This window comes from Calypte anna, chromosome 1 (assembly GCF_003957555.1).
Source record: "Calypte anna isolate BGI_N300 chromosome 1, bCalAnn1_v1.p, whole genome shotgun sequence".
NCBI lineage: Eukaryota > Metazoa > Chordata > Aves > Apodiformes > Trochilidae > Calypte > Calypte anna.
Window position 1 is genome coordinate 74944419 of NC_044244.1, and position 26591 is coordinate 74971009.

Consider the following 26591-nt stretch of genomic DNA (forward strand, 5'->3'; position numbering starts at 1 on the left):
ATTATTCATGTTCTTACTTTTGTAATTAAAATAGTGCCAAGTTGGTGATACATCTATATTATCAGATGAGCTCTTGCTGCCAACAGGAAACAATCACCTCAGCATAAGAAAATTTTTGTGTCTAATGGAGAGTTCTTGTGTCTGATATGCTCTGGGTAGAAGTTTGTCTGTTTTAACTGAAGAGCTTAACATGTAAAAAGAGATTTAAAAATACCTAGCCCATTTCTACTCCAAAATGAAGTTGTTCCGACCCCCCACCAGTTTGAGCACACAGGTGCAAAATTCATTGAGAGTGGAAAACATGCAAGAGTGCACTTGTGTATTTCTTGTTTTGCTCTTCTTTCTTTGTGAAGACTGTTACAAGATTTCACTAAGAAGACTGCCAGTATTTCTCATGGGGCTTTTTTTCTTAATTTTATTTTAGGCTTTTTGATTATTGTTTAGTCTGTTTCTGATACTAGCTTCTCATTTTTCTCCTTTACTGAGGCTATTAAAATGTTGCTCTAGGTATTGTCAGACAATAATTCGTTCATACATTACACATTGTGCTGTATACTGCACATTAGCTTGTGCAATTATTTAATTAAAACACAATTATAGGATGCCAACCTACCCAAACAGCTAAATGAATGAAAATTTCACTTGAATTATAAAGCATTTGGATTCAGCTGCAGAAAAGAAAAGACTCATTGACTGTAAAAAGAACTGGCTTTAGGGAATGATGTTTATCTGGAACAACACCATAAAGGCATTTCACTCTGAAAAACTCCCCAGAGGGTTCATGAGGCTTGTTTGTCTGCTTTTTACAATAAATCTGGTTGGGCTCAAGGGTTCCCATTAAGCCAGTGTTATGAATACATGCTTTTACTGGAATTACAGAAAAAAAAATTTCAGGTAATATTGCAAATATAATTGCAGTTGAGTTATTAGTTATTTAAACTAACCCAGATGCTGGCAGAGACCGAAGCTTTGCTTTTATGTTGTCATCTTACTGTTTCTTACATAATTTTGTGTTTGTGCATGCAGTTTGAAAAGAGTTTTTGATGCATCTAGAAAGTTTAACAGGGTCCATTAATGTGAGGAAGTTAATAACTGGAAGAGGAATAAGGATACTTTCCTTATGATGTTTTTTCAAACTAGGTTAGAGAGGCCTTTGGCCTCGAGGTGTCAAACCTTTGACAGTAGGGTGCTGGAGTTCAGGTGCCCGGCTTTAAAAGTATGAATGTGAAGCGAACTGAAGTGGTGTTTAGGTACCAACTTGTTCAGCACATGCTTAATAAAATAAATCTGACATCAATGATAATTCTATATACATTTAATAAACAGCAACGATTTTCATTTGGGAAGCCAAATTTACATAAAGCACATTCCTAGTATTTACTTGAAAATACTTACCCCGAAGAAAATTGTTGGTCATGTGAACGAACTGCAAATGTAAAATAAACCAGAACTGAATGAAATAGTTGGATTTCTTCCAAGAAACTTACAAATGTATCGGAAAAATTGAATATGCAATGCGAATTAAGGAAGGATTATGATAATGTATTAAATTCAGTTAGTAGGATAATTTAATAAATTTTGAGTAATGAAGGAGTGGAATGCTCTCTTTTCACCGCTTTTATTAACATGACTAATCCTTACTCATTCACATGATGCTGGTGCTTTTTCTGTTAATTAAATTACTTCTCTGGTACTATAGGATACTGGTAGGATATGTTAGCCTGTAAAGAAAAACTGGAAGCTCAAGATTGAACCACAGAAGACAAATATTAAAAGCAGTCTAAGGCTGATGGTGTTTCCTTTCTGAGTCCTAAGTTCTCCTGGAACTGCGTTTCTGTCCACACATGCATGTGCAAAATTCTTTGTCTAGCAGCATGATTTAACAATACAAATCTTTGTTAAAAGCAATGAACAAAGCATGATCAAATCCATCTGTTCTTGCAACAAAATGTTGATGTTGTGCAGATGTAGCCATGTCATCCATAGAAATTACTCTTCATGAGCAGAAGTTGGGCAATAAGATGTGACATTTGGAGGAGGAGATGGGCACATTTAACAGCAGTAACTTTGGCAGTCAACAGCAAGCTTGAAGCAAACTTAAAGCACAAGCTGATGAATGGGGAGACTTATGCCAAGCTCTTAGGAAATGATTTAACTAGGGATTTATTTTTTTTTTCAACATCCTTAAGTACATGTACAAAATGAAGTATAAAATTAGGTGGGTTAGATCAGAAGGAGTACTTATGTTTGTAATTCAGTGTTCTTGCTTTGCTGTTGTATAAATTAAGCCTACCCTTGCCAACATTTGTAGCACTGAACTTCCCAAAGAGCCTTAGGCTGTCTTCAATATGTGTGTCAAGTCCTAGTGCTTGAGGTCAGTGCTTGAGTTCTGGCATTTTGGGCATGTCTAGTGCAGGGTCCCAGTGCTTCTCAGATCACCATGCAAGCATAAAGACCAGCCAGGGCTGAGATGAGAGAAAGGGATTTTCCTATTTGATTTCTTTTCAAGCAAGTCAGGTTGATAGCTGGGGCTTTCACGTTTCCCAGGAGCAGTGAACTAAACTGCTTTTGAATAGCTCTCTGGTGCCTCTCCCCTGGCCAGGGATTGGTGTAGCTGCCGACTGAAAATAGCTTACAAACAGCACAATTTCACAGTAAACTGAATTTGTTTTCTGCATCAGTGTAAGAGATACCAATATTTTCTAGAGGACTTGTTTTAAAATAGTTTGTATGATCCTATTTTCTGAAGGCTGTAGAGAAGAATGGTCAGTAAATTATTCTGAAGGCAGAGGGGATAGGTATGTTTTTAGTGAGATAGGTATGTTTTTAAGAGAATCTGTGATGTGTAAGTGTAGAGAAACAAGATAAACCAGGTTCCTCAAGTTGCCAAAGAGTGGGTGTGAGTCCACCTGTGCCTGGTTAGGGCAGGCCCCCTATTACCAGGGGGCCAATAAGGGTGGGACACACACCCACAGAGAGGAAGCTCACTCTGGTGTGAGGCATGGAGAGGCCAGCAGCTCGTCGAGCCTCAGGAGCAGGAAAGGCTCTTCCCGCAACATGTAAGGGCTTGTTTTTTGAACAAAGATTTGGGATAGATACAAAATTTTTAGGTTTTGATCCCAGATTTTGAGCTCAAAGGTAAAAGCATGTCCAAGAGGGTGTAGTCAATGATTGTCTCTCTGTCCATGTGAACTGCAGCGTGGCAGAAGATTCAGCATCAATACCTTTCTGACAGGTATTGGAGGGTCTTCAAAAATAAACAGTGTTGAGGTTGCCAAACAAAGTAAGTCTTCAGTTATGAATAGTACATGCAATATATTGTCATATAATTTCCAAAAATGCTTCCTCTGGGTGTTCAACTTTGTTTCTACGAAAATTTTTTTAGAGTGTTACCTAAGTCTCTTCTCCACTGAGTGTACTGATAAACTGTGTAAAGGAAGCAGAAAAAATAACTCAAGAATAGGAAAATAAATAACATAATTAGAAGCAGTTTAACAAATAAGTCAGAAAACATGCTGTGAAATTTCAAAAGTGGCTTTTGAATGACCATATTAATTAATGATTGAGACCAAGCACAACCCATTTCCTTTCATCCCCTTCTTGCAGTTGTTAGAATCAAGTGGAGCATCAGTTTTCACTGCTTTTAGAAATGGATGAAAGCTTCACAGTTTTATCTAAACTCTTTGGTAGAAAACTTAATTCACAGAACAATGTTTTAGTCAGAGATTTAGTACCCAGAAATGAGCAAAATTTCTAAAAGAGGACTTTTATTTATTTTTCTGTGAGGTTGTTTGTTTGTTTGTTTTGTTTGTTTTCTTTCAAATACTTTTAAAGTGTACCCTAACATCAGTTCAAGTCAGCATGCAGAATTGGCAGGGAAATGCTATTTTTGTTTCATGAGAGCTTGAGGTTTCAGGGAAGCTCTGAGTCCCGGCCAGTTTAGAGACACCCAGTATATGGAGCTTCCTTGGGAACCAGATTCCCCAGTTACTTACAAAGGCTAACCAGCAAGGAGCCAAGAACCTGGCTGCTCTCACTGTGACTTTCCAGCAGCTGCCAGTGAAGAAACCACCAGTCAAAGCAGTTTCATATCTCACTGGCAGTCTGAATTTCCTTGCTCTGTGAGACTGGCAGGTGCCTAAGAGCTCAGGAGTTTTCTTTCTCTGATGAATATAATAGCCCAGTTTGTAGGCAGATGCATGCAAAAAAGTCAGTCAAATCAACTTGTGTCTTTCATTAATATGTTCAATTAACAGTTTACCACTATGTAGGTTTCTTTATTTCTTTGGTAGGATCTGAAAATAAATGAAAAATATTAATTGGATTGTTGTGGTATCATAAGCTGCTATATCATACTGGTGTTACTGGCTCCTGACAGTGGGTTGCTGAAATCCTGGGATTCAATGGCAGTGCTCTCTGTCAGTCCCAAAATATAATGACAGACTAACTCTGGAAGGTTACAGAGGTATAAAAGTGATTTTAAAATGAGGTGGTTAAGGGACACCTGACAAAGACAGATGGGAAGGTCTTGAGGTGACATTAAAGCTATTTAAAGGAAAAAGCTACTAAGAAAACCAGTGATGTGTGGCACACTTGACTTTTTTATTTATTTATTTATTAATAAATGACTGTGTAAGTCATTGATTCTGAACAATAACTATGATGATGCTTTTGGAGCAAATAAAATTACACACAGAAGGCTGGAGCAAATAAAGTAAATGTGATTACTGTTTGAAGTCCTCTTCAGAGGCATTTTATTTGTTAGTAGTTTAAGCATAAGCTAAAGTGGTTTTCTAATGGATAATGCGATATTTGTGACCTAACCGTAAGAAATATAACCATTCCCAGTCGTCCAAAAAATTGTCTTAACAGAGATGTATTAGGCTATTGAAGGATTATTCTGGGAGGATTTTATCCTTAAAGTGCACTTGAATGTAATTTTTTATATGGTATCTTTCATTTAGAGTATCCAAACTGTCCTCTGGAGGTGTTTTTAAAAAAAAAAAAAAAAGCAGGGAATGGAGGTGTCTTGCTTTCAGATGGCAGAAAGAGGCTGACAGACAGAATTGCCACAGACAGTGATGGGGTGCTTAAAACATAAACAGAGGCATAGCAAGATGTAACAAGTTCCATTGGTCTGACCAGTGATGTACATGGGTGGATGCTGGCAAGGAAGAATCTATCAATCTGAGGGGTTTCTTTAAGGGATTCTGTCTCCTTTCAGGAGTTCTGCCTCCTCTGCTCTTGACATTGTTGGAAGAGGAAAAAAACAGTATGACTAGAAGACACTGCATTGCTGTTGTTCTTGGAATTTGGTTAAAATAAAGAGCACTAAAGGTACAATATCTCTGAAATGACTAAAGGATCATTTTAGTAAATAGTAAAGGGGATTGATACAGAGCTTAAATTTACAAATGTACACAAGTGGCAACTTGAATCCAAACACTGACTCCAGAGCATCACTTAACGAAGTAGAGATTTTCTTAAGAAGTTGAAAAAAGGAATTTTAGTGGGGCCATTGAAATTTAAACACACCACGAAAGCAATTCTGTTGGTGTAAGTAAATCTTGCTTTTTTTTCCTAAGTAGTATTCTGGAAGGCTGAGAACAGGAATAAAACACAAGCGTGTAAACTGTCTAAAAAATAATCACTTCCTACTCTAGCTCAAACATGGCCACAGATAGTATGGAATTTGCTGTGGCTTTGAGAATGACACACTTTTATTCCTTTTTTACATTCATTATTTTTCTTTCCTAGCTGTGGTTATCTTCCAGTGAGTTTTATCCAGCAACATCTAAGCTTACAATTTTTTGCCAGAAATATTTTTTTTAGAAATACAGGTTCAGCCTCTCTGCCACAGCCATGAAAGCTGATCTGCCATGTGTTTGAATTGGTGTGTAAACAGGACAAGAGCCAGGGAACTGTATCTTGACAGCTCTGACACTATGTGCTGATAAATATCAGATGATAAGGAATATTGATGGTACTAGCACATCAGCTAGTAAAAATGTGACTAGCAGTTTTTATTTGTAAATGCTTTCTGGTTTAAAGCCATGGAAATTATGCAGAGGGTAAAAAAAAATGACAACCTGAACAGCTGCCTATTGAAACTCAGTGCTTGAAATTATGGAATTTGTAGATTGGTTTCTTTCTATGATTTTACTGACAAGATAAGGCAAGGCAATGTGGAATGAAGATACCAGGAGAAGCTTACAGGGTCAGGAAAAAACACCAAAAAAACCCAAAAAAACAAAAACCAAAAAACCACAAAAACTAAAAAATCCAAAAAACAAAAATACAAAAAAACAAAAAAAAACCCCCAAAAAAGCAAAAACAAAAAACCAAAAAAATGAAAACCACAAAAAATGAGAAAAAATCCAAAAAACCCAAAATAACACAAAGAAAAAAACCAAAAAAAACCACAAAAAAAAAGTGAGAGGAATTGTAATTTTTGTTGTATTTGTGTATATTAGAATATATAACAAATGTCATTGAAATAAAAGGTAGTTCTTCACAAAAAAAAAAAAAAAAAAAAAAAAAAAAAGAGATGGGGAAATGTAGTGAAATGAGGCAACCAGGTGCCACTAATTGCCAGGTAGTGGGCATGAGCTTGTGTTAAGCCCACCTGTGCCTGATTAGGGCGGGCCCCCACTGCGCATGAGCAGGATTAGGGGGCCAATAAAAGGTGAGGCTTCCAGACACAGGCTCAGCTCAGTCATGAGCAAGCCAGCAGAGAGATTGGCTGCTCAGGCAAGAGGCAAGGCAAGGCAACAAAACAAATGAAACCCAAAATAACAAAAAGAATAAAACCAACAAAAAAAAAGAGAAATTGTCATTTTTGTTGTGTTTGTGTATACTAGAACATATTCTAATTGTCATTGTAATAAATGGGAGTTCTTCAGAAACAAAAAAAAAACAAAAAACAAAAACAAAAACAAAAAAAAAAAAAAAAAAAAAAAGGAGGGGGGGGGGGGGGGGGAAATGTAGTGAAATGAGGCAACCAGGTGCCACTAATTGCCAGGCAGTGTGCATGAGCTTGTGTTAAGCCCACCTGTGCCTGATCAGGGTGGGCCCCCACTGACCATGAGCAGGATTAGGGGGCCAATGAGAGGTGAGGCCTGAGACACAGGCTCAGCTCAGTCCTGAGCAAGCCAGCAGAGAGTTCAGTTGCTCTGGGAGTAACAGCACCGATCCAGGCTAGCCAACCCTGAGGGCAACAGACTCAGAGCACTATTCGTGAGTTTCAGCTGGAACACCTGGTTGGATCTTGGAGCATCATACTCTAAGAGAGGTTCGTCTTGCAACAGGTATCTAACTCTTTGTTTTTACTGCTCTTGTACTGTTTCATTGTGCCATGAATTCTGCTTTTTTTCTCTCTAGTCCCCAATGCTTGTTCTCCACATTTTTATATGTTTAGCAGTACTTTCCTGTTTATGGCATACAACTTTTTCTAGTGCCTCAGCTTTTATAGAAAGCTGGGACAATGCATTCTAGTTGTACCAAGAAGGTTTTACTCCTTCACTGATGGTAAGACAGTGAGTGAATGTGAGAAGAGCTTTGTGTTGCCCTCATTTTGTGAAGTCACACACCACAAGCATTGCAAAATCTGGACCATCAGGAAGAACACTGTGTTTGTAAATTTAAACTCAAATGGACTGTATTTTAAAAGTTATGTAATTGATGCCAGCTACCTCCAGCTGGCCTCTGTTTCTGATTCTTGAGTTATTACATATGACTTGGACCATGAGAAAATTTGCCATTTGCTGGGACTCTAGGCTAATTTTTGCAGTATTTAAAAACTGGTGGGGTTTTTTTGTGGGTTTTTTTTTCTTGATTTTTTTTTTGTACTTCTTGATTGTGATGAGATTCTTTTACATAATTCTTTGTGTATCTTTCTAAATGCTAGTTAGATAATTTCATATGTTACCTCCCAATATTGTTTCCTACTTGCATCACAGTATTTTCCTGATCTTCCAGTCTGTCTGAATTTAAGACTTGGTCCTGCAGAGCTTTTAATTTGGCATCTTCTGTTCCAGTCAGGGGTACAACTCTGTTTCTCTTTTGCTCTCTCTGAAGGACAGTCATTTAGCATTGAATTTAAGTCTGTCTAGGACAGGTGTTAGTTTCATTTTTATGAGAAGGTGAGACTCAGAATCAAGGGAAAAAGGAAGACCGCAGGGAAGGGAATTCAAAATATAGCGTCAGGTGCTGAAGAGTGTGAACAGCTGAATTACGTGTGATTGACAGAAGGATAAGAAAATCTTCAGAGCAACCAAAGGCCAAGGTTTTTGAAACCTGTTAACTGTTGGTGTTTTGATCCAAGTGTTTTCTTGTTAATCAAAGCCAGTATGTCTTCCTCCTCATATTATAATAATACAGTAAAGCTTAAATTATTTAAAAAGGCAACTTTTTTTTTCTTTCAGGATGAGTACATGGGTAGAGGAGCAATTTGCTTTGTTTTTCTTTTCAGACATTCCAATTTAACTAGTACTAGTGGACACATCATCTCTCTTGTGCTTGAAACTTACACCTGATTTGCTGGATTTACTTTGATTGATTTGAGCTTGTTTTGAATGCTGACAAACCAAAAGGAAAACTGAAATTAAGATGCAAAAATTATGCAGCCCAACACTGCATAGTGGATCTAAAGGGACTCGGCACTATTTGACATACAGTCAGTGATAAAAAACCACCACTGGCATTTTCTTAACTTGCAGTTGTGTACCTGGAAGTGGTGCTTTAAAATTATATTGTCAAGGGGAAGTATCAGCTAGTGTAGTTCTGTTATTTGCTCTTGTACTTTCTTCCTGTGGCTGAATAAGGTCTGATTTTACTGGACTCATTTGACAAAGAAGAATCAAGTCTCTCTCACTAAGCATGAGAAGTTCTGGTTGGCAGAAAGGATGTGGCATTTTTTTCTTCTCAAACCACCTTATTTTCAGTTTTTGATGAGAGCAAAGCAGCTGTTTCACTGGGAAGACCACTGTTCTCTCATATTTTTGCCATCTTTTTTCACTTGTGAGTGCAAAGCAGTTAAACTGCTGCTTTGTGACAGGACTCCTGGGAACGTGGTCACTGGCAACTGGATTCACACATTTTACTCCAGTGGAAATTAGCATCAGTTATCATAGATGTGATTTTTCTATACAAATATTTGAATGCAATTCAGAAACAAGTACTTCATCTCATCAGCCAAAAAAAGCTGTTCACATGTCAAAAAACAATTAAAAATTATTTAAGGCAGGTGGATTAGTCTTAATGGGTTTTCATAGTGTTTGACTTGTGGTTTTCTTATGAAATATGGAAGTTCAGGGCATTCAGTTTTCTCACTCTCCCTACTCCTCTATTTATTCACCCATCTATATGGGACTACTACCTCTTAAAAGCATATTACTGTGTTTGTTAGTGGCTTATTTTTATTCAACAGAAAGGAGAGGAGTTTTTACTTATTGAGTGAGGACTTTAAATTCTGCAAAACCTAGTACCAGATAAATGATTAATTTCTTTATACTTCTGAAGCATGGTGAATATCAGTTTACTTGAACTAATGTAAAGTAGTTATTGGTTTTGTGGTAATTTAATATTATTTTTACATCTCATAAAATAATGGTCTCTTTTCCAGTGTCATCAGGAGTATAAGCAAATTTAAGTTCTAAATTGTAGGGTAGTCGATAGTGATTCAGCAACTGAGCAAGTAATTTTTTTTTCTCTCCTAAGGAAAGTGTTGCTTTTGCCAAACTAACTAAACTTATTTTGCTTTGAATGAAATTCACCTTTTTTTTCCTGTTTTCATTGCTCTCTGAAGTTCCTTGAATGATTGCCTTGAACTATTAATATGTAGACTGAAGGTTATTAAAAGCTAGTTTATCAGATGAGGTACTCTTATTCTGTCAGAGACAAGGCAAAGCCTGTGCCCATTTGACAATTTGCCATTTATATTGTGTAATAAAGACTTCTGCTATGGTTGAATTAGGCTCTGAGATTGTGTTTAAATCAGAAAGAACTCCTTTTGTGTGGATAAGGAAGAATAAAATAATTTATTGTCCATGTTTCTGCATCAGGTTCTAAAATTGGATATATCTGAAAACAGAAAATCTGCGAAGTGTCTTCAAGTGCTGTAATGTCATTCCCACAGGCTTCTTTAATATGCATTTAAATATTCTACTGAACACATAAAGTTTTATATCCTGATTGTGGGATGAAATTTTACATCCTGATTGAGACTGGGGCAAGTACTGTTGGAATTCCTATTTCTAAGCCAGGATTGCTCAAGAGCTGCAATCTCCCTCTTATGAGAGTTTGACATCATGACTTCTTCCTTTGGGAAGAAAGCTCTCCAGACACGGGTAGGATATTGTCTTGGAATACCTGCTCAGACAGTAGTGTAGCAAAGAAGAGGTGCTGATTTAAGGTGATGATTCTTTCCAGAATGAGAATTTAAATTCTTCTTGAAGGTGAAGAAGAGAACTACTTGGTCTCTTTATAACAGGCAGGCAAAATTAATAACGTTCTAGCAGAACTGTGTTTTGTACATCTGTTAATGCAACTGTTAAAATAGTGTCTGTGTGCCTAATAACATTAGATACATCTGTCATCTTCATGAAGCATTTAACTTTTTGTGGCTGTGTTTTTTGTATTTATTTGCCTTTATGCTATTTTATGAATGAGTTTTGTACAAGTGGAAATAGACCTGACTCTTATTTCAGTAAACTTAACTGCTTAATAATAGTACCACGCATTTGCTTTTATTTGTTACCATGAGAGAAAAGGGCAGCCATTGTTCTGGATAAAACTGGAATTTTAATTAGACTTGCCATCAGAAGTCAATTTTTGTCAAAATCATGGCTATATTTTCCAAAAAGAATGATACTTATATTTATGATACTTATATTGCCTTATTTGTTGACATATTTTCTCTTGGACTATTGTGTAAACACAAAACTCAGTGAACTAAATGTTAAAAAGCAATATTTTGAGGCATCTTCTTGAGCGACATTTAGATGCTGCTCTTATGAAATTTTTCTATTTTTGTAGGACCTAGTATGGCACAGAATTACTATAAGCAGGAAAACCTACTTTTCAAAACAGAATCCCAGTCTCAAAAACTCATGTTCTTTTTTTCTTGGCACCCCTGTAGAATTTTTCCTGAGTTGGTTTCATTCAGATTTCACTTTTAGCCTCTCTTGGTTATTAGGATAACATGAAAATGGGTTTATTTAAAACAAAAACCAAATAGAAAAGCATCTAGACAAGAATGGGCAGGTCTTTTTTGGCTTATATGAACAAAGGCCCTTGAGGCAATACTGGTTGTGTTCTTTCCTCAGAATGAAGGTGGCCTCTGTGGTTGTTTAAAATGAAGATTTTGGATCACCTTGATGATCTTATTTCACATATTTCAGCCTGATAGTAGCAATTATGTCCTGGTTTACCTTCTAGTATCTCTTCTCAATCTATATACTTGATGTTCTATCAGAGTACCCTGAGTGGATTAGTAGGTGTATTCATCACTCAGCCTCTATCATGTGGAAGGAAATATCCAGTTGTTAGTGGAAGAATCATCCACATTGATCTTTATCTATCATATCAGTTTCTCAAATGCCAGGAATACTGAAATACTTTCTAGTTCTCCTACATGCATGTTGTTTTGCAGGATTCTTGCTTATTCATTTGAGTTTAGTGTCTAAATCTCATAAAAAAACCTATTAGGTCATGACTTTCAGGGAGAAAGTATATGCAGAGCTATATACTCTATTTTTTATTTAGGTTTATTTATTTTTAACAAGAGGAATAGATCTCTGAAGACTTTATTCCTTCAGTAAACCTGATTTATACTATAAAGAAGTTGCAATGCTATGTCTTAACCTCAGTGTAGATTTCTGTAGAAATTGGGTGCATCATTATGGCTTCATGGAAAAAGCAAGCCTGGAAAGAAGGGCAGGTTCACAAGGAACAGAACTCTTAATCTTTAAAATCTATTATCTTAGATAATGACTGAATGTGACACGAGAAAGACCTGTGCAAGTAGAAAAGTGTATTGATTTGTGTGTTAACTCTGCTAAACCTGGAAAATTCCTTCAACATGCAATTTTCTAGCAAATTGATCAAAGCAAACACTCTTTTTTTTTAAATAATTAACCCTTACGTTTCTCATAAGTACAATGTATTTACACGTAATTCCTAGTGCTTTAACAAAACCACCAAAGCAAGAGAACATGCCAGCTGGGAAAAAAAAAACAGCAAACAAGTCAACCCCCAATTATTACACATGAGGTCCTGTGTAAGGCATTTTAAAGTAGCTATAAATGAAAGAGATTTTTCTGCATGTAGGAAACAAATGTTATCACTAAGATTTGGAATCTGGAGATAGATACTAAACAGCAGCTTAAATGTTTGATCTTGCTATAGTACTTGATATATGGATAAACAGAAATCTAGAGTTAAACCTGTGGTGAACAGCTGTGGTTTTCATCTGCTTAGAATTTCTTCCCTGATGTCTGTGCATGGAAATTAGTTTGGGTGTTTCCATTTTCTTTCCAGTTCAGGCTTGACTGTGAGGATTAATAGTTCAGGTGTATATAAAGTCGTGATGACCATATATGTGAAGCTAAATCTTCTCTCTTAGTTTTGTTTTATGCCTCATTTGTTCCAAGAGAATGTTGAATTTATGAGGGAAAATCTGTAGCTGAAATCTTAGGTACCCACAGCTTAAGAGAAGAATTGCAGAATTTAGATTCCGCTCTTATTCAGTTGGAGAGTTACACTTCAAACAACTCAGAATATTCTCATAACTTGGTATGAGAAGAAATTCTTTCTGAAGGAATTTGAAGAAATTTGAAGAAATTAACATTTGAAGAAATTAACATCTGTCTGTGTAAGCAACCTTATTCTGCAGTCCTAGCTAATGCTCTGGTCCACTTGGTTTCACCTGCAGAGAGCATGTAAAATAGGTAGGGTACATAATATGCTTGTCATGCTCATAGCTGAAGAGGAGGGCTCCTCAGCTGAGTTTCTCCTGCTATCTCTGTTAAGAGCCTGGATATGTTTGGGCCCATAAACAATAAAGTCTTTTTCTACTTTCCAATGTTACTAACTACAAACTTTACACTTTCTTGAGAGTTACATTTATCTTTCAAGTACTTTAGGAGCTACAATGCGCTCTTTAAAGAGAGTGATAGGGTGGGAATGGAAAGTTAGACACTTTCACCCCTTTTACTCCTTGGGACGAAGAGAATCTTGCAACCTGGTCTCTTCTGAAGGCAGAAAGGAGCTGAGTGCTGGTGGGGAAATGCTGCCCTTTCATTACAGCTGTGACCTCCATAGCCATTCAAATACGCATTGCATAGCTTTACTCTGTCTCTTACTCAAGGGCGCAGCGATCTTTGCCAGTTCCATAAATTCTCTTAGAGACGGTTTTATTGGGCTGCCTTTTTAGTTAATTGACTACAAGCTACTATAAAAACCATTAACTTGTATATGTGCATCTCTGTTTCATTCCATAGGAGCTCTCCCATTCAATCATTTCTGATTTAAACATTATTGTCTTGGAGCTTCAATAAGGATAATGCTGTTTGGAAAGGACTAGAGTTGTGTTTTACTTCTGCATGAATCATTTAGTAAGTGTTCTCAATGTCTTTCAGAAGACAGCAAACCTACAAAGTACATCCAGAAAGCTTGTCAGGAGGGATGTGACTACAGTCCTTTTTTGTGTTGTCTGAAAGCTGCTTCATCTATGGATGCCTGTCTTTTTCCTTCCTAAAACTAGTCCTGTTGGATGTCCTATTGTGGCTGTGCAAGCCAAATATTACTGACTCCATCAACACAACCAGAGTAATAGCAACTAACTTCAGTTGCTGTCAAATGGAACCTTTTGTTCTGTAGATAAACACACAACTACTTGCTGCCTTCAGATTCAAGAGCACCTCGAGCTGCCCAGAATCAGATTGCACTCTAAGTGTTCCCATGCAGTGGATTTTCAAATTGAAGGAATTTTACTTTAAGCTCATCTTTGCATTGCAGTTGTTCATTCCCAATAGACATCACATCCGTTCAATATCCACAAGGAGCTTTTTGTAGGTGGAGAATTTTTAAAGACTGAAAAATCAAGTTGAAAGTCAGAAGTTTTGCCTCCTGCAATTGATTCTATGTTGGTATGTAGACCCTTTTTTTGGGGAGGGACTCATTAATTCCTAAAAAACATTTGGAAACTAATGAAATTAAGGTATGGAGAAATTCTGCTTTTTTAATTTTTGCTCACAAGAATGGTAGCATCCTGAGTTATTAACTAATTTTTAGCTGCTTTCATGTGTGCCATAGATTTTGTTGCATGGAACTGGGACCTTGTGAATGCAAATCCATTAAAGTAACTGATAGAGTTGAAAATGTTTTCTGCCTCTGCATCTCTTAAGAATCTCATATGTTTATTGAGAAGAAGAGCTCTCATAATGTTTCTTTTATTGTCATTTAACCATATCTAAATTATGGAGAGAAAAAATTTCTTGTCATGTGCTTTGAATGGGGAAGCCATGCATTGAAAGTTGCTAATAATAATAAGTGTTAGTTAGTTCCTTTGCAGAAAGGCCAATAAGATAAAATAAAAAATTAATTGAACTGTGAATTTCAGATTGGAGTTCTGAGAAATCTCAGATTCAATGCAAAAAGTAAAATCTATGTATTAGAAAACCTTCTGGTTTCTCTCAGCTATACTGGTATATGAGAGATGATTAGCAGTAGAACAAACTATGCAATAAGAGAGCTATGATATAACAGATTAGATATTATCATGAATGATTAAGAACTGGGACTAAATCAGTTTTATGCAGGATAGAAAACTGATGCATTTAAAGGCAGACAGCCAAATCCAGAAGAAGATTGAACACTCATGCAATGGTTTACCTGGAGAATGAGTACACCCAGGTTTTTTGGTGTTTGCTCTTTCTGTTGTGATGTAGTGGAACCATTTTCTAGGACTGTAGTAAAGCCACACTAGTGTAGGTGGGAAGAGCAATAGTGCGGATGAAAGAAAGGCTTGTCATACAGAAATGGAAAATCAACGTATGTTGATATTTTTAATAGAGAAAAATGTGAAAAATCATAAGAAAATGGTTAAAGTGATTATTTCATGTTTCCAGGGTTCAAGAATTCAGTTTTTGTATTCAGAAATACAAAATTTAGTATTATAACAGTTTCTTTAAATTGCTGTATATTTTCATTCAGTATTTGAGGATGGAACTAATTTTAAGCAAAAAAACTGGCCTGGGAAACCCAGCTTAGAAGTTTCAGAAAGCTAGGGGTGAGGAGGAGAATGCCTACATGATGGTGTATTTCTCAAATGCTATAGAGAAATTTTAGAAAATCCTATAGGTGATAAAATACACAGAAATTACTAGTGATAATATACAGTCCTTCCTTCTTTCTGCAAAAGCTGCTCCTCACCTTAATGAAGTCATGAAAGCACCAAGGGGACACACAGTCTAGGAGAGATGGATCTTTTTGAAAAGTTTGATCCAACATGACTTATTATTGAGAGATACCATTTTATCAGAGTCAATAACTCTGAAAGTTCAGGAGAGAGATCTGTGGCAGCTCATCCCAAGAATATCCTGGCAATCTTGCAAAGTACCAGCTGAAACAACTCTGTGATGGATAAGGAAGCAATTTCTATGCCTCTTCTAGTATCTAACTGTCCACAGTACAGATCTCACCAGGCTTTGCTGTAAACCCAAACCAGAGTTCCAGACCTGGCAAAGAGCAAAAGGGAAGAGGCAACTGAGCTGACATTGTGGAGTATCTTTCCAGAAGTTTCTCTTGGCAAACAGCTCAAGTAACATACTGGGATTTGGTGTGTGCAAACTGCCAAAATCCAAAATGAAAGAATCCTAACCGTTTTAATAGTGATTAATTACCTCCCTTGGTTTACAGATTTTCTGAAAGAAACCTTCTGAGTTAGCACTGGGAGTCACAGAGGTTTTTGTCTAACAAAAAAGCAGAGGTGTAGAAGCAGAAGGCCTGCTGGAGCCCAGATGGGAAGTCCCCATGTCTAAATAATGAATACCAGCAGAACACAAGAGTTCCCAAAGTGGTTTATGAACCCCACCTCATGAATTCCTTATAACATGAGCAATAGTAACAGCATAAAGGTCAGCCAGGACTTTATTCTTATACATAAACAAAAAGATGGGTCATCTGTGTCAATTAAATTAATAACTGAAGAACTATTTAACTGTTGTTAACAGGAATTTTTTTGGTACCCAGCTAATGGTACAGTCTTAATAGCATTAAAATAAGATGGAATGAACATAGCTACAGCTTGATTTAACAACTCAACTTTTTGTCAAAAAGAAAAAAAAGTAGATACTCAGATTTCTCTGCCCTGGCATCAGTTTTCACTCAAGGTTTTGAGGTTAGGAAAGGACTTTCCCAAAGACAAAAGCATCATGTGCCTGTTTATGATTGTGTAGTTTCAAAACATTCCTCTGAAATAGTTGGTTCTACATGTAGAGAAACAAGACAATCAGGTGCCTCGAGTTGCCAAAGAGTGGGTGTGAGTCCACCTGTGCCTGGTTAGGACAGGCCCCTATTGGGCATGAGCAAGACCAGGGGGCCAATAAAGGTGGGACACACACCCACAGAGAGAAGCTCACTCTTGTGCTAGGCAATGGAGAGGCCAGCAGCTTGTCGAGCCTCTGGAGCAAGAAAGGCTCTTCCCACTACATCTACATGAAGAGAAGAAACAAGCAAATGGGAATAGGCGATGAACTTTGACACCAGGAGTTTGATTTAGCTTGTAGCTTTTATTCTCTACGTGGCTAACTGAATGTGTAGTCTTCTGCACTACTTCATCTGATTGCAGTTGGCTTTGCTTGTGTGGAAGAGAGAGAAGAAACAAAGCTTTTCATGCATGAGATGAATTTCTCTCCTTGACTGGTTGTTTCTTCTACCATTAAAAAAACCCTCAACAATTCTCAGCATCTGTCTCTAAAGACCACATATTTCTGCTATTCACACTATGTCAAGCCATCCTTCTCTGTCAATGACCTGATTTTCTTCCAGCCCAAGATCCCTCATGGCTCCAGGCATAAAGCTTTCCAAAGAGAAAATACTGTGCCAAAGTCTTCCTGCACAGCAAGCTCCAGTCCCTAAATGCCTTGTGATGATGAAGTACACTATCTTGAATAAATATGAGCTGCGTATATATGAGACCTCAGCTGTTTTCATCCTGACAAAACTTTGTAATTCCTGATGAGAGATCATTTAACACTTGAATAAACTGATGCAAGTTTTACTACTTATGCATTAACAAACCTGCAGCAAAACAGTGAATCTGTGTAGCAGTTTATGGTTGCATCCAGGGGTCAAAGGTATTAGAACAAGAATCACACTTTTTTCCACCTTCAACGATTCTTCCAGATTGGAGGAATTGCTGAAGCCTAATCAGGAACATAATTTGTGTCCCTCTCCTAGCATCATGATAAATGGATGTTATGAATTAAAATACTTGTTTCCTGTGGTTACACTTTAAAGTGAACTAAATTTCTCTGGCTTAATGTCCTTAATCATATTTCTGCTTTTCTTGATGCCTCTCTTAGATCAGACTAGGAATGACAGGAGGAATAAATCAGGAAAGAAGTAGCTTGAAGTGAGCAGATACAATCATTTATGATGACTTTTGATGTCCACAATGAAGCATTCAAACCTCAATATGCCACTTTTCCCCATATTGGTACAGGCTGGGGGATGAAAGGATTGAGAGCAGCCCTGTAGTGACTTGGGGGTACTGGTGGATGAAGAGCTGGAGATGGGCCAGCAATGGGCTCTTGCAGCCCAGAAAGCCAACTGTGTCCTGGGCTGCGTCAAAAAAAGCACAGCCAGCAGGTAAAGAGAAGTGATTCTCCCCCTCAGCATCCCTCTCTTGAGGCCCCACCTGGAGTGCTGTGTCCAGTTCTGGAGTGCTCAGCAGTGGAAAGACAGATCTGTTGGAGTGGGTGCAGAGGAGGGCCATGGAAATGATGACTGGGATGGAGCACCTCTCCTACTTTCTATGAAGAATGACTGAAACACTTGTGGTTGTATGGCCTGGAGAAGAGAAGGATTTGAGGAGACCTTATTGCAGCCTTTCAATACTTCAAGGGGGCACCTAAGAAAGATGAGGACAGACTTCTTAGGAGGGCCTATTGTGATAGGACAAGATTTTTAAAGAGACAGTAGAGTCAGACTAGATATAAGGAAGACATTTTAACTACGCTAGTGGTAAAACATTAGGACATGTTGCCCAGAATTGTGGTAGATGCTCCTTCCCTGGAAGTGTTCAGGGTCAGGTTGGATGGGTAGCTGAGTAACATGATCTAATTAAAGACAACCCTGCTTGCTGCAGAGGGGTTAGACTTGATGATCTGTAAAGGCCCTTTCCAACCCAAATGATTCTATGGTGTTCCAAAATTTATTTGCAATTAACTTCCAAGAAATCACAATTATTTGTCAGTACACATAGGTGGTATGTATACCTTCTTATCAGATATTTTCAGACCACTTTTCAGATTAAAACTAAATAAAACTCAACCACAGTGATATCTCTGTCGAGCAGAAGATGCAGCAGTCTGCAAAGTGTGCAGTAGCCTGGGTGTGTTAACAAGGACTCTTCAGAGGTGAACTCTGCCAGTGTTGCCTCACTTCTCTGGAGGATTTCTCAGTTCCTGCTGAGCTCCCCACAGTTCAGCACAGACTGCTGCCACTTTGTAGATTACTTGCTTGAGAGCTGAGTTGAGGGTGCATACACCACACTAGAGTTTACAAAAAGAGGTGCTGCCAGTGTACACAGGCAGTCTTTGCTCTGTGAAGAGAACATGATCAAAGCTGTACGGGGTATAGTGGGCTCTGTGAAAACAGTCTTGCAATATGTGCCTGTGGTAGGACATCATTTCTGTACATCTAGTTCCACGACTGTCACATCTTTTTTTTCTTTCTTAAATAATATCCCCTCTAGGCTTCTCTGAAATATTTACTGAGTGCTGAAAGAACACGAACATCTCAGTTTAGGAAACAGCATGGTAAACTCCAGGATTATTGTATAGGGAAATCAGATTTTTCTGAGAACTCTGTAGGCATGAGAACTATTTAATATTCTTTGCAGTGTATGATAAGATAAATATTGTGGTGTTTTTCTGAAGGTTGGGGTTGCAAGTGCATTAATTTCTTTAGTGCTTTGCCCTCCTTCCTTAAGTGTCAGAATCTTTAATTTTGAAAAAGTTAAGGTATATGTCAGCTGATGAAAACTGACCTTCCTCTATACAGGATACCCAAGTAGGTGACAGGTGCAGGAATATCAACAAGTGGCACCATGTGCTATATAAGGATAGGGTGAGGGGGGTGCTTGTATTCATAGCCTCTTTTCAAGTGGAACTTACCACCTTTTTGAAGCTTGTCCTATCTAATAAAAGTTTTTTTTCTATAATTTTTCTATTCCAGAGATTAGTTCTATAACAATGAATGCTGTGTAGTTTTAACCAATCTTTTTTCAGCTTTTAACTTTACACAGGGACCTGAATGCCCACGTAAAACATGCAAGCCAGTAAAAGAAGGAGCTGAATTTCTCAGCAAGACCAGATGTTAATAGATTAGAACATAAGTGGTTTTTTTTTATTTTTAACTTTACCACTGAGTGTGGGCCAGTGTTTATTGAATAAGGTACTGGGATTTTTGGGGAGGGGAGAGTACAATGCAGTGTTGTGTTATGGTCATGCATCTATCAATATCAAGTATACTGAACATGGAATTAATATTTCTGTCAATGAATTCTTGTTTTGGAAGTGGACTGTTGCAAAGGAAAAATATATTTTTTTAAATAGATGGATTTTTGGCCTCACTAGATATGTGCAAGGACTTTTTTTTCTTGGTGTTTTATTTTTTTACTCTTTATTTTCTGTATATGTGAGGGGAGAAAGGAATATGGGCTCTTGATAGGTAGGTAGTATTTTATTCAGAGGATCATCAGCATGTTTATAGCAACAAGTAATGCAATGATTAAGAGATTAAAAACGAAACCTTTTGTCAGACATTACCTGTCTCAAGTATCTTGATAGTACTTTACCCATACAGAAAGAGATAGAAGACATTTACAGCAAAACTCATATTTTTTCCCATAAAATATTCCATTTTTTAGAAAATCGACAATTCTCCTTTCACTTTCTCAAAGATAACTTAATTTGTAAAATCGGAGACCTCTAACTGTATTTTTTAGCTCTTAATTATTTAAAATGTTTTCATTAATTTCGCTTATTGAGTCTTTTGTTTAATGGACGAAATAGAAACATCCAAGTTCTTTCTCAAGCTATTTCCTGACTCAGGGAATACGAGTCCATGGAATAAAATAACAGAAAAACTAGAGCTTATTGTGCCATGTTGAGGAGAAGATGGAGTTATGGCGTGCTGCAGCCCCATATATATGGCTGCCAAAATTCTTGCTTCAGTCAGTGTTTATCAAGCTAAATCCAGGTATCTTACATCAGTGTGCAATTAGGTAACATTAGTATATAGAAATGAAGAAGAAGGAGCTGTATTTATTTTTTCTTTTTCTATAGAGTTCTAGTAATCAACCCTTTGCTGAATGCTTGACACTGAGGTCCTTATCCTGAGAATTGATTTCAGGACTCAGATATTGTAAATAGGATATTTTCTTTCGCATACAAGGGGTCTGTATCAGTTGTGATCTTAATGTACTTGGCAGCTTACTTAGAAATGAATCTAAGACCTATATTATAAACATGGACCTTCAAGTGATCTTAGGTGAAATGAAAACAGGTAAGGGCTCCCATTTAAGGTGTGTTGTGCCTTCAGCTAAAGCAGATGTATAAACAGCTAATGTGACCTTGGCTAGCATGGCAGCCAGAATAACTGCAAGAGAGGAAAGAATTATTACAAAGCCAAGGACAATCTAAACTCCTTTTTAGCAGACAGTGCTGACACCAACAGAAAAAAACCTCCTGGACAAAATCAATGATCTTGAAAATCATCATAGAAGATCTAATCTTGAGTCCTCTTGGTATACCTACAATTGGGAGACTGCTGATGCACTGGAGTTTCTGGGCAGAATTCTTTACAACCTGATTATTCATCCTGTGCCTATAGGTTCTATGATAAAACCCAAGCTATGTTAATCCTCACATTTCCCCCCCTGTTTTCTTACATTAAAAAATAATTAAAATCACACTTTTGTATTTCTCTGTCGTCAGACCAACTTTTTTTCTGCCCCTCTCCCCTACAAAAATTCATCTGTATTAATCTGAGGATAGATGAAAATATGCTGAAATGCAAAAAATAGACTCCACTCATGAAGAAAGCCAGAGGACATCCATTGTTTACTTAGTGGTTTTGATAGGCTGGATGTAGGGTAGGAATTGATAATTTACGTTCTGCAATTTTTTTCCTTTTAGAAGCAGGTATAAAAGGGTATAAAAGGATATATAAAAGTATATAAAGGATAGTATAAAAGGATAGAATAAAGTGTCAAAATACAGACTTCTGAGGACTGTAATTTTTTAAAAAAATCTCTCAAAGGGCTTGTTTCAGTTAATTAAATTATTCCACTCATATCTTCCAATAACTAATCAGGAAGTTTTATTTTAAATGGTAATATTGTGTAAAAATTAATATTTGTACTGTAACATACTGCACATCTCTCCTCAAAATTTCACTGCTTATATTTAAGGAAATAACATTTAAAGTTAGACAATTTCAGTGTGGGTTTATTTCATGTCATAGTCAGGTTTCCAACATCTGTATTCTGAGGGTGACATTATTCAGTCTTCTGCTTCAACTTGAAGATGACAAGATCATTCAAAAGAAATGGTTATTCTGGTATGAGTATGTAACTAGTGTAAAAAGGAAGGTTAGAGAGCTGCTCACATCTTTCCTGTCTGCAATCATATATTCTGATGTTCTATTTGCTATATTTCCCAGCTATTCTTTACACCTTCAGGACTTCATAAGGAAATTTTATAAAGATATTCTTCAAGCTGACAGAGGTGTATTCTAGAACTGACAGAGAAAAGCCCTTTATGTGTTTTAATATAGTTTGGGTTTTTTTCCTCTCCCTTAGGAAAAAGAAAAGAAAAAGTATTAATTTCCCTGGTGTTTAACACAGAATAAAATAAAAAGTCTGTCCAACCTCTTTCTTCTTCCTCTTCTTCCCTCATCATAAAGATGTCCCTATATTAACTCCTATCCTTTGACTGTGAAAGTCCTGAATGTATCTCTATTGATGCTGACAGGCATCTTTGCATCATGGAAAAAGAAGAACTAGCAATCCTTTGATGATACTTGATTTTCCCTAATGGAATAGCTGTAGAATTCTTCAAGATGTCATTAGTAATTGTCAGTATGGGAACTGTTGCTACCTGGAAAACTCAGGAGCATTCACAGAGATAATGGCAGCACGGGCAGCCCTTTTAGCACATTTTTCTTGTGCCAAGAACACTACTGTATTAGCTGGAAAGGCATATGGACTTAATTTTATATTAATTATTTTTTTAGCCTAAGCAATTGTTGTAATGAAAACTCAAACTGTGCAAAATTGCCATTAAAGTTAATCAAAGTATCTTACAGCAGTAAGACCCCAGGGATTTGAAGTAGGAGTCAAAAAAAAAAAAAAAAAGACCTTGTAGCTTTGCAAAGGTTGTTTTTATAATCAAAATTGCCTGCTACATTCTAAAAATACAAAAATAACTTTTCGAGCAAGTTCTAGAAAGGTATCTGGAATATCATAGAAACCAATTTGTATGACAATGCATTTTATTGATTTAATTATAAAATTAAGGACTGATAAGGGCTGATATTTAATATATATTAAAGGCCAATTTGTCTCTATGTCAACACAGTGACCTCTATAAAAAGCCATCTTCTTGGGATGCCAAATATAATTCTCAATGAAGCGGGAGGCATTTTGCAAAGAGAACTTTATTTTATTTTAATTAAAAGAACAACTAATTTATATGATACTTTTGAAATCCATGTTCATATAATGATGGGAGAATATAGCTGAACTTACATTCTGCTTATGAAACGTGGTATAGAAAAACTTAAGTGAATTTGCTGTATTGCTTTAGAAGGTAAATTCTGAGTGTTGGTTGTCAAATTTATTGCTTTCAATGTAATTGCTCTGCACATGAAAGAGAATCACCTGTGATCTTGAAAGGACTGTGACAGTCTGAGTAATGAAAAGACTATTTGAGGCTAACTATTAGACTAATAAAAGAAAGATAATTGTGACTGATTGGTGTAGCAGGAAGAGCCTTTCTTGCTCCTGAGGCTTGACAAGCTGCTGGCCTCTCCATGCCTCGCACCAGAGTGAGCTGAGCTCTGTGGGTGTGTGTCCCACCTTTATTGGCCCCCTGGTCTTGCTCATGCCCAATAGGAGCCTGTCCTAATCAGGCACAGGTGGACTCACACCCACTCTTTGGCAACTCAAGGCACCTGGTTTATCTTGTTTCTCTACAGATTGGAGCTTAGCATGTGGTAGAATTTGGTGATACTGCAAAGCGGATGTACTTTATGTGGGAATGATCTGTATTTTATTTTGCACACTGGTGTGTATTGGGTACCAAATGGGTAGAGATATATGTGTGTAGCTGTTTTGAGCAAACCAAACATGCCAGAAAAGGTTTCTTATAGATTGTTGTCACCAAGGTCTTCAGGAATATTTATTAAAAAGCTTTAATACTTAGTGCTGTGGATTATATAATGATATGAAATGATGTGGGATGGTGGAGCTGAAAGAATAAGTGGGAAGCTGTGTAGCCCTTCTTGAAGTGCATGTACCCCTGTGCAAAGGCATGGTGTGTGCTAACTTTACAAACGCACCTGTGAAAGCTGCCTTTGCTATTGGCTGCTGCTCCTTAATTTTCCTGCCTCCAAAAATGAAGTTTATCTCAGAATCATAACTGAAACAATACATTATTACCTGAAAAAATAGCATGATAAATGAGGAATAATATAGTTGCCAGCTCCACTATGAATTTCACTAGCTGAGTATGTTGTAGTATCTTAAGGTCCTGAAAAAAAATAGATGTGTTCTGCTTTTGTTAAGAGAGAATAGAAACCTGACAAATCATATCAAAAGCAACTTTCCCAGGTAACTTACTGGGAAAAAAACCCCAACAAACCAGCAACCCATAACAAAAAAACCTACAATCATGAGTGCAGTTGAAAGGTGTTTCAGTGAGAGAGGGGACTTCCTCCAGGAGCAATGGGAGTTGAATGGAGTGTCTGCCCACTTGTATGTTCTTCTTTGAGTCAGAAAAATGGTTGTGACCATATGAGGTGAAGTATGATGTCTGTGATGTTAAGTACCTTTCTTTATCGTGTCAGGTTATGGGTTGAAAATTTTCTTTTTTTTTTCTTTTAAAAAAGGAAAAAATAGGGGATTTTTTTTTTCTTACTGCCTAAACCATTTAATATATGATAAAACAGCTTGAGATTTTAAGATGAAGAGCATCATTCAAGCCAAGGGATTTTTGCACTAAACATCTATCTTCAGCTGCCATATCTGTGTAATGTGCTTTTGACTGATGACTTAAGACTTTAAGCAGTGCATAGTGTCATAAGAGAGTGCAAAACTGTGGAGAAACTGAAAGCTGCTTCTTTGTTACAAGTCAGTCAATATACATTGCAGTGACTGTCTGAAAGTCAATATTAAAGTATTAGTAGAGTCTGTATATGACAAGTGACATTTTTCAGAATTGAGCTCAAAAAGTTGATACGTGAATAGAGATGAAAGGAGGAAAAGAGGAAATTCTATTGTTCATCAAAAGCCTGAGAGCACATAAAACTGTCAGCTATAGGAGGAACAAAATTGTCTTTTGCCTTCCTCTTCAGTTATTGCTGTTTAAGAGCCAGTAGACTAAATATGACCCATAGTCTGTGGCAACACTGGTGGAACTGTATTATAAATAGTATCTGAAGTTTGGATAGAGAGTGGGCTGTTTGCAGCTGGCTTACTAAAACTTCTGACAAGTACAGAACATTCCTACATTGACCATTTTGAAGGCCTTTTGCTAGTGAGATTTCAATTGCACAACCCAGGTATTCTTAATAGAAGAGCATGCAGGTCTGTGAGACTTATTTTATTTCCAATTCACTTTATTTAATTATTTCTACTGAATCCAGAGGTGTTTAAGGCTCATGGAATACAAAAAAAGGTAGCAAATATTAGGGAAATGGATGCATTGGTGAGATGGGTTGGCTCTGGTTGGGCAACAGGTGCCCCCCCCGTGCCACTCTGTCACTCTCTCTTCTCAGCTGGACAGAGTGAGAAAAAATATGATGAAAGGCTTGCATTTGAGATAAGGAGAGAGATCACTCACCAATTACTGTTATGGGCAAAACAGACTTGACTTTAATTTATTACCAAGCAAATCAGAATAGCATGAGAAATAAAAATAAATCTTATAACACCTTCCCTCCTCCTGAGTTCCCAGCTTAACTTCGTTCCCAATTTGCTTGACCCCCTACACACCAGTGGCAAAGGGGGACAGGGAATGTGTTGAAGGCAGTGAACCACACATTGTGTCTGATACTCCTTCTTCTTCACACTCTTCCCCTTATCCAGTGTGGGGTCCCTCCCACAGGGGACAATCCTTCACAAACTTCTTCTATGTGAGTCCCTCCCACAGGCTGCAGTTCTTCATAAACTGCTTCAACATGAGTCCCTTCCATGGGGTGCAGTTCTTCAGGAACAGACTCGTCCAGTATGGATCATTCATGGACTCACAAGTTCTGCCCTGTGGTTCCTTCATGGGGTCACAGGACCTGCCAGGAGCCTACTCCAATGCGAGCTTCCGATGGGGTCACAGCTTCCTTCAGGCATCCACCTACTCTGGCATAATATCCTCCATGCAGTCCAGGTGGATATCTGCTCCAACGTGGACCTCCAGGAGTTGCAGGGGGAAAGCCTTCCTCACCATGGTCTTCACCACTGCCTGCAGAGGGATCTCTGCTCTGATACCTGGAGCATCGCCTCACCTTCCTTCTTCACTGATCTTGGTGTCTACAGAGTGGCTTCTCTCACTTTTCTCTACTGCTGCAGTTGTGCAGGAGATTTTTTTCCACCCCTTGTAGCCTCTCCCTTCCCCCACCCCTACCACAACCTTGCCCCACCAGCCAAATTGCTGCAAATGAACTCAGTTTTGTGGATGAGCTCTACCTTCTGACTGGATAGATCGGATGATCAACAGCTGCTTTTGTCAGCCAAATACTGAAACTGATTCGTTTGTGACAGAAGACCAAAAGAGCATGGATGAGAAAGACTTTATTTCATGAACCATCTGTTTCAAATAGATTACCACAGTAAGAGCTGAAAACTGTTCAGCCATTGTCTATTCAATTGTGAAATGCACCGCACATGAGACCAAAACTGGTTATTTCAGTCCAGTTGCTGATGAACAGTTGTCCACATATGACAAAAAAACACTGATGTTCGAAGGTCTTTGCCTGTAAACTTCAATAGATGTCCACAAAGCTGCATATTTTTGTGTGCACAATTATTCTTGTTATTTAGAATGGCAAATAAACATAGGACTCCATGTGTATATATGTATGTAATG